General features: G+C 41.7%; 1 long non-coding RNA gene across 2 annotated transcripts; it reads right to left on the reverse strand.

Moving 5' to 3' along the window:
* Positions 1–7604: 7604 nt before the first annotated feature.
* Positions 7605–10002, reverse strand: LOC136499141 (uncharacterized). 2 transcript variants are annotated; one of them, XR_010769916.1, is made up of 4 exons: positions 9565–10002; positions 9411–9488; positions 9181–9318; positions 7605–8042 (listed from the first exon to the last, which is right to left on the reverse strand). It is a non-coding gene; the product is annotated as an uncharacterized lncRNA (long non-coding RNA). The 2 variants fall into 2 exon arrangements; XR_010769915.1 differs by lacking the exon at positions 9181–9318.
* Between the last annotated feature and the right edge of the window lie 2974 nt (positions 10003–12976).

Genomic DNA, 12976 nt, shown 5'->3' on the forward strand with positions numbered 1-12976 from the left:
ATTTCTCGATACCTCGGTAAAAATATTGGAGTCATCGATGAGAGTTTATATATCTCTACCTTGCTCTTTAGCTTTCGCATTTACATTGTTTGTATTACTCCTTTTGCGGTAGAGATAGCAACACATTAGCAAAACCGTAGTTACACATTTAGATAGTTTATCTTTTGCAAATGTTTTTGCTAAGGTTAGAAAAAGAGGCCATAGTTTAGAGTCAGAATTTTAAGTTGTCTAATTCACCCTCCTCTTAGACGTCACGGTCCCCTATATCAGAGCCGGTTGGCTCAATTTGGACCTTTGGCTTCACCGCCATTTAGCCGACGCTATTTAGAGTGGTTGTGATGGATACCTTTAGGCCTCCACACTTTGACGGCACTAACATCTCCTACTATAAAGCTAGAATGATTTGTCACCTTGAGGCGGTAGATTTGAGTGTTTGGAGAGTCACTCGTGACGGGATGAAACCCATTAAGAATCCCGATAAACCCACAAAGAGTAAAGAGAAAGAAATTCATTTCAATGCTAGAGCTAAGAATTGCTTGTTTGAATCTTTTAGCATGGATGTTTTTAACCAAGTGTTCACTTTAAACACGGCACATGAAATGTGGTTAAAACTCCAAGAGCTCCATGATGGCACAACTAATGTCCATGAGCAAAAAAATTGTCTAGCTAAGCAAAATTATGATTCCTTTAAAATAAATGATGATGAGCTTGTTCGTGATATGTACTCTCGTTTGAATCTAATTATCAATGAGCTCCATTCAATAGGATTAACCAAGCTAGATGATGCGGACATCGTGAGGAAGAGCATCTCCGTGCTACCACAAAAGAAATATGCAAGCATCATCACCATTCTTCACAACATGGAGGACTTGAGCACCATGACCCCGACCATAGACATTGGCAAGATAGTGGCATTTGAAATATCACGCAAGATGGGTAAAGAAGAAGCCTCTTCATCAAGCAAAGGCAAAGCTCTCGCATGTAGTGAGAAAAAAAAGATGAAGGGCAAGAAAGTTGAGATAAGCTCAAGCTCAAGCTCCTCAACTAAAGATGAAGAATATGACGATGATGATGATGATGAGATTCAAGTGATGATGATCAATCTTCCTCCTCCACCTCCGACCTTGATGAAGAATTAATCAAACTTATCAACAAGGTGGAGAAGATGATCCAAAGGCTCAATGTCAAGGGTGTGCCCATCCAAATTTAAGATTCCATTTTCATAAATCAAAGAAATGAGCAAAGTAAGAAATGATGCTATGGATGCGGTGAGTTGGGACACTTTGTGGAAGTTTATCCAAACAAGCCCACACCCAAGACCAAGAAGAAGACGTACAAGGACAAAGCCCTCACATCAATAAGATCATGGGATGATTCTTCAAGTGAAGAAGAAAACCATCACAAGAGGCGAAGGCACAAGCACTCATCATCAAACACTTCACGTATGTGCCTTATGGCACGAGGTAACAAAGAGTCTATCCCTAGTGCTAGTGACAACAATAGTGATAGTGATGATGAGCTACTTTCTTATGATAAAATTGTGCAACAAAATCTTAACTATGTTAAAGTTTACACTAGTCAACAAAAGAAGCTTGATAAATTAAAAGAAAAGCTAGATAGTTCACAAGAAGCATATAAAATCTTGCTTGAACAATATGAGACATTTGCTAATCTCAATATTGAACTATCTACTAAAATTGAGCAACTTGAGGCTAGTGCAACAACAAATGCATGCACAATCAATGATGAGCAACTTGTAAAGAAAAATGAAAAATTAAAAGAAAAATTAGCTAGCTCAGAAGATGCTTATAAAAGTTTGCTTGCTAAAATAGAAACTATGTGCAAACATTGTGATGAGCTAACTAATAAGTTACTAATCTTGAAGCCGTCGGTACAACCCCCACCAAGGCATCTAAAAAAGTTATATCTTTAACATGCCTAAAAAATGCATCTACCTCTTGCGTTGATTTATGTTTAGACTCACCCTTATGCAACCATGTTTGTATTGAGAAAGTTGTTGTAGATACATGCACACAAGAGGTTGCAATAGAGAATAAGCAACTCAAGCAAGAAGTGGCTCGCCTCACCAAGGACTTGACTCAAGTGAAATGCAAGACAAAGCAAGCTCAACTTCATCAAGATAACACCGTCAAGGGAGTGAAGAAGCTTGATGAAGAACAAACCATGGTTTGCTACGTATGCCACAAGGAAGGCCACAAGTCCTATGAGTGCAAGATAAAGAATGGGGGAGGAGCAAAGAAGAAAGAGAAAAAGCAAACAAGCAAGTTCTCCAATACCTACACCAACAAGGTGGACAAAAGGCCTCCACACCTTTTCTCTTGAAGAAGAAGAAAAATGACAAGGTGGTGGCCATCAAGGTGAACAAGCAAGCCACCATTTGGGTACCAAAGGAGATCATTTCTAACATGAAGAGCACCAAGAAGGTTTGGATCCCTAAGTGAGAAGTCCGATGGACTTCGGGGAATTTGGAGACTTGACTAAGGATGGGTGCATTTCATGGGGTGCATCATATTGGATCATGTAAATTGCCAAGTGGGTTAGTAAACACTATGGACCCAAATTCTCCTTCCCATGTTAGGTAACTAGATGTAAATTCCTTCAATTGGTATTTCCTACAAGTGGTATTAAGATTTAAATTCTTTCAATCTCAATTAGCATCTAGTTCCTTTTATGCCTAGGTTTGCATCTGCACGCTAATATCATTTGTCATGCATACACTAGGTAAATCATATGGTAGGCTTGCTCAGTTTCATTCTTGACCCTTGGAGCAAACGTGCATGGTTTAAATTGTTTAGGAGCACATCACATAGCTTGTCTTTCAATAGTTCATCTAATATGTGCCAAAGTCCAAATCATAGACAATTTCTCCTGAATATCATTTTCGAAAATGATTATCACATTCATGTGATGTCATCTTTCAAGTGGTATTTTTTATTCTAAAATCAATGTGCATATCCTCTACAAGTATTCTATACATATGTGCACAAATTTAGGGGGAGGTTACTCTATAAGTTGAATGCTTTGAGACTAACACTTTTTGAAGCTTATCATGTGTGTAGTAGTCTCATTGCAAGGAAAATGGAGTCCCTGGAGTTAAGCATCATACTTCAAATATCCACCACCTATTGCAAGTGGTATAAATCAAATTGGTTTCCACATGTGGTATTTCTCATTCGATATCATCATGTTGAGTTCATTTGATATTTATATGCTTTCTCCATGCATTATATAGATTAAACTCCCTTGAGCATTAATTTGCCAATTATGCATAAACTACATTCTCCATCATATGTATGTATATATTTAGGGAGGGCTTAGTCTATGTAATGTGAGAGTCAAATTTTATGACCTATTCTACTCCACATACAAAGGTTCACAAAGTTTGACCCTCCCTTGTGCTACTAATGTCTTCCTTTTTGGTATTTGATTCCAAAGGGGGAGAATTTGTAGGACCAAAAGCAAGCTCGATCATAACAATTTACAAGTGGTATATAATTTACAAGTGGCAATGGTCCGAGAAAGGGAGGATAGTGAATTATGGATTAGTCTATGTAATAGGGAGAATTTGTAGGACCAAAAAGTAAGGCTTAAATCCATAATGCCACATGGGGACATTTGCAAGGGCAAGATAACTTTCATAAGATATTTACATGTGGTACCTTTTAGCCTTACAAGTAGTATCTTTTACAAGTGGTATCTTTTAGCATCATATAACCTTGCCCTTTGCATTACATCCTAGCAAGTAGATAGTTTTTAAATTCCAAACTTTTTATTATTTGCTTGCTTTGGTCGTGTTGTCATCAATCACCAAAAAGAGGGAGATTGTAAGGAAAATGGACCCTAGGCCCATTTACTTTGGATTTTGGTGTTTTATGACCAACACAACTAAATTAGACTAATGAATTTGCAAGTGATTGTTTTGTAGTTCAATAGGTTGCATGACATGACTTGGACGAAGGCGACGTGATGATCCGATAATCAACACCTTAAGCAAGACCCTAGAAGCACAAGAAAAGACCCTAAGATATCAAGCAAAGTCCAAGCACGAAGATAGGAAACCAAGTCGTACACAAGATCACAAAAAAAAACTGCTCAGCAGAGTGACCGGACGCTGTAAGATGAGCGATCGGACACTCCGATCAAGAGCCCGACAATAGTAGGCGTCTGCTAGCAGTGATCAAACGTTGAGTACTAAAAGTGACCGGATGCACCGATGGCACTATTCATCATCCCGACAACAGATTCAGCACTGACCGGACGGTGGTGGCAAATCAACCAGACGCAGGAGCTGCAGCGTCCGATCGAGTACAAAGAGGTTCAAGAGCGGTGAAATTACGACCAGACGAGTCCGGTGGCATGTGACCAGACCCCAGCAGCGTTCGATCAGTTGATCGTGGCTCTAACGGTCGGGACGACCAGACACATTCGATCAGGATGACCTGAGCGTTCGGTCAGTAGTAGAAAAGCGGGATTTCATCCCCAACGGCTACTTTCTCCATGGGGCTTATAAATAGACCCCCCAACCGAACATTACACATGTGTGGAGCTGAGGAAACATATCTTGTGTGTTGATACACCATTTTAGTGATCTCCACATGCATAGTGCTTAGTGATTCATTAGGTGATTAGCGTAGGTGATTTGCGAAGTGCTTAGGTTGATTAGACCACCACTTATGCGCTTGCTTTAGGTTTTAGCCTAGTGTTAAGTGAGGTTTGCATACCTCTTACCACTTGGTGCTTACGCGCACCATTGTTGTACATCGGAGGGGCTTCTAGTCTTGTGAGATCACACCAACTGCATTTGTGGTGTGGCCGCCACCGTGTACCGAAGGGAACAAGACCCGCGGCGTTTCGGCCGAAAGCTTGATAGTGAAGACGGCGGTGAGCGGTTCCGGAGAGGCTTTGCCATGAGTGGCTTAACCGAAGACCCGCTTGCGTGTGGGGAAGGCCCGGAGCTATCCACGGAGTTATCCGACTAGGAGCTTAGCCCTTTCCTAGAGATTCCTTGCGAGGGGCTCCAACGAGGACTAGAGGGAAGCTTGCGCGCTTCTCGATACCTCGATAAAAATATCAGAGTCGTCGATGGGACGTTTGCATATCTCTAACCTCGCTCTTTAGCTTCCGTATTTACATTAGTTTGTATTACTCCTTTTACGGTAGAGATAGCAACACATTAGTAAAACCGTAGTTGCACATTTAGATAGTTTATCTTTTTGCTATAGGTTTTGCTAAGGTTAGAAAAAGAGGCCATAGTTTAGAGTCGGAATTTTAAGTTGCCAAATTCAACCCCCCCCCCCCCCGCCCTCTTAGGCGTCACAGGTCCCCTATAGCTCCAAATCTCAAAATCAAACCTATATGACGCTTCGTATGGATGACACACAGGCAAACACTCGGCAAAAGTCCTGAGAAAAGATGCCCAACGAATGACGACCAACATTCCTGTGGGCGGAGTTGAGAAATTTCTTCTTTCTTGTGTCTTCCTTCTTTCTACCACCGAAGAATGAAGAAGACTGATCCGAAACTTATTCTCTCTAGTCCTTCATTGTGGCCAGATCTAACCACAACAAAACAGCGAAGAGACCGGAGGAAATTATTCCATGACGTCGACATCATCTCAGCCTTGATGTCGTCGTCCGGAAAGAAAAGTCTCCATGTCGTCATGCCGATGAAAGTTACTGACACCGTAGTTGTCGCCCTCATTTTCAACAGAGCCGTCATGGAGAAAACAGTTTCATCCTACCCCCCACCATCGTCGGAGAGGAGATAAATCCCCAATATCAAAAAACTTGGCATGGAGAGACACTAACCCTAAGGACTCGACCTACTAGAAACACTTATTAAAAACGATGGATCACCACTACCTCCGGCCTCCGACAAGATGCCGGAGGGGAAGGGAGGGGGACCAGCGGTGATGGAAGATGAGGGCGGTGACGGTGACGGCGCTAGGGTTAGCGCGAGTTGCTAGTCGAATCAATTGTCCTGCTAGTCATTCTTAAGTACTTCCTCTGTCCCCCTAAAAAAGTAAGGTTCTGGCTTTTTTCAGACAGATTAGTGAAGAGAAATATCCCTTATACCCTTGGTTTGTTACACATGATTTCCATAAAAGAAGGGATGTGGCATGGTTTAGTTTTCTAATTAAGACACCCTGCATGCAAGCATGCAAAAATCCACGGGAGGCAACCAAGAGTAGCGTATATCGTATTGGTTAAGGAAAGGGCCGGATATGTTGCGCATGCATAAGCCCAACAGATTCTTATGTGGATCAACGTGTCTAAAGCTCAGAACATTATTTTTTTTGGGACAAACCTCGAATCACATAACATCATTTTTGGGGACGGAGGGAGTAATGCCATTCATTTGGGATGGATGGAGTAATACTTTGGGGGAGTCTAAAGTAAGTAATTTCAGGTTTTGACACTAGTTTTTGTTATACTATATATGTAGAATATAGCAAATGTTTACTCTTTATGAAACTAATTTGCAAGACATATATTACTCGTATCACTACCAAGGATTCAACACAATAGGTAAAAGGTAATTTGTGCCTGAAGGGAGTATATTGAGTTTCAAAACAACCTATGCACAAACCATCCTGGACCTTGGGTAAATCTGTTCCAGACCATCTTCACCTCATGGAACTCGATGGGGCTGAGGTTGGACGTAGCAATTGAGGGCTTGTTTGGCACGGCTTCAGCTCTGGCCACAGCTTTTGCGGAGGAGCCGTACCAAACACTTTAGAAGAATTCTTTTGTGATAAATAGTAGAGGAGCCGGAATTATTTTTTGGGTCATGAGACGGAACTGTAAAAAGTGGCTAGCACTTGAGGGGAAGCCATGCCAAACAGACTCTGAAACTTCCCAAATTTTCTTATGCAGGTCGGTAGAGTTGTGAGGTACAAGTGCAACGTATCTATATCAAGGTGCTAAATTGCAGCGCATCTCGGAGGGGGGGGGGGGGGGGGGGGGGGTTAACAAAACAGGAGGGGTCAAGAGCCTACTGAATATGTATATAGTAGAAGGAAAAATTAGCCACGACATAGAAAAAACAAAAGAAGAAAACGAATCATCTAATGGTCTCTAGTGCAAATTCATGTATAAAGACTGCTTGGCACCATTGAACAGTGGGTGGCTGCTGCTTGAAGATGAAGTTATTTCTGTTGTTCCAAATGCTCTAGCACATTAGATTTTTTTTTAGAGAGAATGTATTAAGCGCGTTTTTTTTATTAAGGAGAAAGCAGAGTACAAACACACCAAAAAACGGCAAAGAGCTTCATTAATATTTTATTTCTCCTTTGCCAAGGAGGGCAAACCAAAGCTGCAAAACTTTGAACCACCACCGAGTTATAGCATAATCGGGCATTGAGACTATATCTCGTTGTTTCTAGACACTAACAAAGTAGTGATTACGGCGTTTACTACAATGACTAGTATAGTGCCCGTGCTAACGCCACGGCTTCATTCAGTGATATAAATAAAAACAACCGTCATATATTGGAAAAATGAAATGGAAAGAAACAGTTCATTTTCAGAGAAATATATAGAATAAATCATGACTTGAGCATGGTACATATATTTAATAAAGCATATAATATAATTCCTATGCATCACAAGAGCAATAACCGTTCCTCTCCATATTAATAATTTTCAGATTATAGAAACTGCCAAAACTAAAATTACCACTCTGCAGTTTGCTAGGAAGACAACATAGGAAAAATTGCAATATTTCCAAAACCTTTTCAGTTCACCAATCCATCAACACAATTTTGGAAAGACAAATGTTGCTAGTACACAGCAGCTCAAGCGGCACATCGCCATGGCTAAATGTTCAGATTCCACCGAAGCCATGGGAGCGAGGCAGAGACAGAAGGGTACATGAACTGACCAGCAGTACACTCGGCGACGTGAGGACTGAGGAACCACTGGCAGTCCACTTGGCAACTTCATGGTTTTCCACCCGTCGACCTGCAGTGAGGCATCGTCATTGTTCTGCTCCTCTGTCCAATCCAATATGCAGCTCTGAAGCTGCAATAGTTGCAAAAAGTTACAGAAGAAGGCGGCAAATCCTTACCAACTTGTTGCAGGAAATGAAGCAACAATTCAAGAGAAAAAGAAAAACCAACGAATCGCATCTCAACCTGAGACAAAGCATCCAGAACCATATAGTAGATTGGGGAAGAGTATTGATCTAGTAGATTAGAGAAGAGTATTGATCTAGTAGACGAATGGAACAACGAACAAAGGAAGCTATTGCAAAGACAAGCGAACAAAAATCTTACTGGACAAGACAAATACCAATGCAATGCAATCAAAAAGGGAGGTGTCCTTTAACATCTCATACTGGAATTAACACTAATGCAGTCAGGAACAAAAAAAAACATTGGAACTTCTCATACTACAAGTAGATGAACCAATGCACCAAAATGTTCTATTTTGGGATCTATCCCGAAATCCTTTTTCATTCTGTGAAATATCTCTAAACCCTCTGAGACCAACCCAGCATGTCTGCAAGCAGTCAGCATGCCAAGTACACTAAGATCATCCACTGCAACCCTTTCTGCATCCATTCGATGGAACAGCATGACAGCATCCAGACCATAACCATGAGTTCCAAGTCCCACAATCATCACATTCCAAGTGACTACACTCCTCTCAGCCATGCTTTCAAATATCAACATGGCAAGATCCAAGCGCCCGCATTTCATGTACATTGTCTATCAAAGCTGTCTGCACCACAACATCAGACAGCACCTTCTTCTTCTCCAAGTAAGAATGAAGCCATCTTCCCTGCTCCAAAGCGCCCAGCTGAGTGACCTCGCCTCATCCATCCTTCCGTGCCTAGCATAACCATCGATATCAAGTTGCAGGACACCAAATCCCTCTCGGGCATTTGATCAAACAACTCGCGCGCACGGTCCACACCAGCACCACCTTGCTTCCCATACCCAGGGCTGTCTCAACAATTTTCAGGGCCCTTGGGCAAGGAAGACACTAAGGGCCCGGCAATCTAATATTTTAATATGACGATTTAAGAATGTAGTCCTATTAATAAGAGTTAACTTATTAATAAAAGTTAACTTGCAACATATATTTAGTTCATGAAAAAAACGACAGCACATCCAAGAAGCTAAAAGAACAGTAAAATAACTATTATGATTATTACCTCAAATAAAACTATAGCGCTTCAGTGCTTTGTAAAAAATAGCCTTTTGGTATTTCTTGATGCAAAATCTTCAAGAGTAGTATCGAGATCAATTTTTTTCCTATTCTGAGCACTAGACAACTGTTTCTTAGGCAACATCTAACATGTTCAAAAAAAATATTGAATTAGAAATTTAGAAAATTAGAACCCTATCACGGTAATCTGGAATGACTAATTTTAGAACAAATTACCTGCAACCTACGGCCTACAGGCCTCTCGGTTCTTGTCCATATGTGGCTCGATGAATCAAAAAATTTAGAACAAATTACCTGCAAATTGAAGTAATCAGATCAAACAGACTGCAACTGCAGGACGCCAGGCCCTAACTGAACTGAAATCACTTACCTGAGTTACCGTCTTCAACCTTCAGGTTTCATTCCGCCGCGTTAGCTGCTCGTTGCCGCCGGCTGGAACACCCCGCAGGCCGCGGCAGCACGCCGTCACCGCGTCAAGCGAAGTCCTAGCTAGCCCCCTCCTCACGGCCTCGGAGTGAACCACGAGTCCGGCCCTGCAGCCAGGCGCACAGCCGCAGGCCTTGAGGACAGCGGGGAACGTGTAGGCGTCAGGCTGCACGCCGCAACGGCGCATCCGCGTGAAGTAGAGCGGCGCGGCGCGGGGGTGCGCGACGGCGTGGAGGCAGACGGCGGTGTTCCAGGGAAATGGGTCGCGGGCGGTGGGCTCCGGGAGGGGCTTCAAGATGGCGTCCGCGATCGCGGCGGCGAGGAGGAGGTTGGAGAGGCGCAGCGGGGAAGCGGCGAGGTCCTCCCCAGTGGCGAATCTGGATTTTGCTCTAGCACATGGCAGCCAAATTTTTTTTCATATATAATTCCATAAAACCATATGATAATTCGATAAAAATTATGAATTTGTAACATATAATTCAATATACGCAAACTAAAGTACACGATAAGTATTCTATTTCAAGATTTAATTGAAACCATCCATAAATTAGAATATAAACAGCTAAATCAATATATTGTTACAAATATAGAGATAACTCAATGATATTAGCAATGAAAATCGATAGGATTAAAAAAAGAGAGAAAAGAGTATAGATTGAACCTCATCTCGGTAACCGGCTATCAGGCCGGGAGTTAGTCGCGGAAGCGCAGGCAGCAGCAGAGCAGCCTAGGCGGAACGAGGATATGTTGATCTCAATGTTGCGTACTTGCAGCTTGGCCTGAACACCTACGCAGATTCATCAATTCGAGACTGCAGGCAAAGACTCCATTGCAGAGTCATTCTGAAGTATGAATCTTCAATACCTGGACGAGGCCATGATAGCTTTCGATCGATGCCAGAACGAACAAGGCTACGATGGCTGGGCGGCAACCGGTAGGCAACTTTCCCATCGATGAAGGGAGACCACCACGGCACCACGACCTCGATCACGAACGGCTGGAACTAGAAGGCAAGACGTGAGAACCCTCCTGACCTCCCGTCACGTGGCCGCATGCACGTGGGTCTGAAAGGCTGTGATGTGATGTGGCCTCATGCCTACGTCACCACATGGGCATGAAAGACCGTCGACGTCGCGAAGCAGCCGCAGCCGCGTTGTTCGATTGAGTTTGCTTCCAAATATACGTATACATATACAATACATACATACCATGTAGCTCCGCCACCGGTCCTCCCACCGGCGGCGGTGAGGGTCCTTCAACCGGCGGCGGTGGCTCACTGTCCCTAGTTCTGGTCGTGGTCGTGGGGGAGAGGAGTCAGCGCGTGGGATCAAATTCCGCGGTCGCTCGAGCAGATAGAATAGAAAAATAAAAAAAAGACATGAGGATCCAGGAATCGAACCGTGGCTGGTGGTGGGGGTCATGGGCGTGTGCGTGGGAGACAGAAGGGATGAGGAGGACCATACACAATTCTGATCGTCAGATTTGAGTGAGTAAGGAGAGAGAAGGTTTAGAATCAATCTGGGTGGTTGATTTTTATGGAGTTAGTTTTCTAGGTATATTTTTAGGGTGCATGGAGAGGTGCTATTTCAGCTGGAGAGGTTATGGGGTAGACCAAGTGATGAATATGATGATGCATTAGTGGGGTAGATTAGTAGGGTAGATAAGAACTATAATTTTCTTCTTCTCTTTTTCTTTATTTATTACTCCAGCTGTACTTCTGAAATAAAAATGCGTCTAAAGACAAAGCCGTGATTTTATATATCCTTTCAAAGCAGTCATACAACAAAGCAAACTAAATATGGTGCAATGTCAAAGCCTTGCATGCAACTTGACAGTTTAGTGCAAGCCTGTACTTGTGTTTAGTGCAAGCCTGTACTTGTGTTTGACAAGGACATTCTTCTCAGCTGAGCTCTTTTTATGCATATAAGCGCGTTGGCAGTACATATTAGATTATTTAATAGATGTACATTTTTAGAACAACAATATTACTTACAATTAATTATTACCTATGTAGGTTCTAGGATCTGATTCATAAATGTTGGAATCATTTCTCCCATTCTAAATAATAGCTAAAATTCCTTTATTTCACATTATATGCCACATTTCCGACCATTGCATAGCTGAAAAAACACCTGACTCCCTAGGTAAATTGTGGTATTCACGTTAAATTCCCGTGTCCTTGTCTTTGGTCGTCGATTTTCTGCTAATTTTCTAGATTTAAACAAATTACTAATGGGGTTGAATTTGTGCTGTATAAATTCAACTCATATTACAAACAGTTCTTACAAATTTGATTGGATGAAAAATTGCCACGCTCAACACTGAATTTTGAAGAACATTGTAGCCAAAAACCTTTGAGCTTCACCATAAAAGTGAAATTGGGCTCTAAATAGGATCCCTGTTAGTGGCATGAAATATTTCTCCTACTGTTTTTTGCTGCATCATGTGGAAAACTGCATTTTGGAACTAGCTGATAATATGGAGTTACCTTGTAAATTTGTTGGAGCAAGTTGGATTTTTTTTTCCTTGTGATTTTGACAGTCTACTTAGTCTGCTAATCAATAGCTTGACATTCTACTTAGTCTGCTAATCAGCTCGGCCTGGCTTGTTCTATCTCATTAAGATAACGAGTCAGAAGGTTGGCTCAGCTCGGCTCGTTTAGCTCGTGAGACAGGTATAAAAAACACACAAATAATACTTTTTGCATTTATCCAAAGGTTGAGACTAGTAATAATACAAAAGTAACACATCCATATAAATCTTAAATCAAACAAATAAAGTAGTATGTGATAACATATATAAGTACAATTATATATACAATAGTACTACACCATACATCCATGGTCCATACTTCATACTATACATACTAGCATACTGCATCTATAATCCATTATTGATTATCCATACATCCATTAAAAACAAAGTCATAGAGTCATAATAATCCTGTTTTACAGGGTCTTGGTCAAACCATCAATCAATTGTAAAGTGTAAGACATCATATAATACAAGGCTCACAAGTTGACTCGTTACTACACGAGCTAAAATGCTGGCTTAGCTCGTTAAAAAATATATAAATGAGCCGAGCCAAGACGAGTCACTAATGAGCCGAGTCGAGTAAGCTACTGAGCTGCGAGCTTTTTGTCCAGCTCTACAGATTCATACATAAATAGGTTGCCATAACTTGTATCCCTGCATCTTAACTGATTGGCAATACGTTGTTCATTCATGTGAGTGTGATCATGCTAGCTTGCTCTAGTACTCTGCAACTGCAAGAACGTTTCTTACAAGTAATGTGCTCTATCTCTCTGATTTGTCGTCTATACAGCTACAACAATACATCACCGTCAAATAATTGT

Source organism: Miscanthus floridulus, chromosome 13, assembly GCF_019320115.1.
Source record: "Miscanthus floridulus cultivar M001 chromosome 13, ASM1932011v1, whole genome shotgun sequence".
In the NCBI taxonomy this organism is placed as follows: Eukaryota; Viridiplantae; Streptophyta; class Magnoliopsida; order Poales; family Poaceae; genus Miscanthus; species Miscanthus floridulus.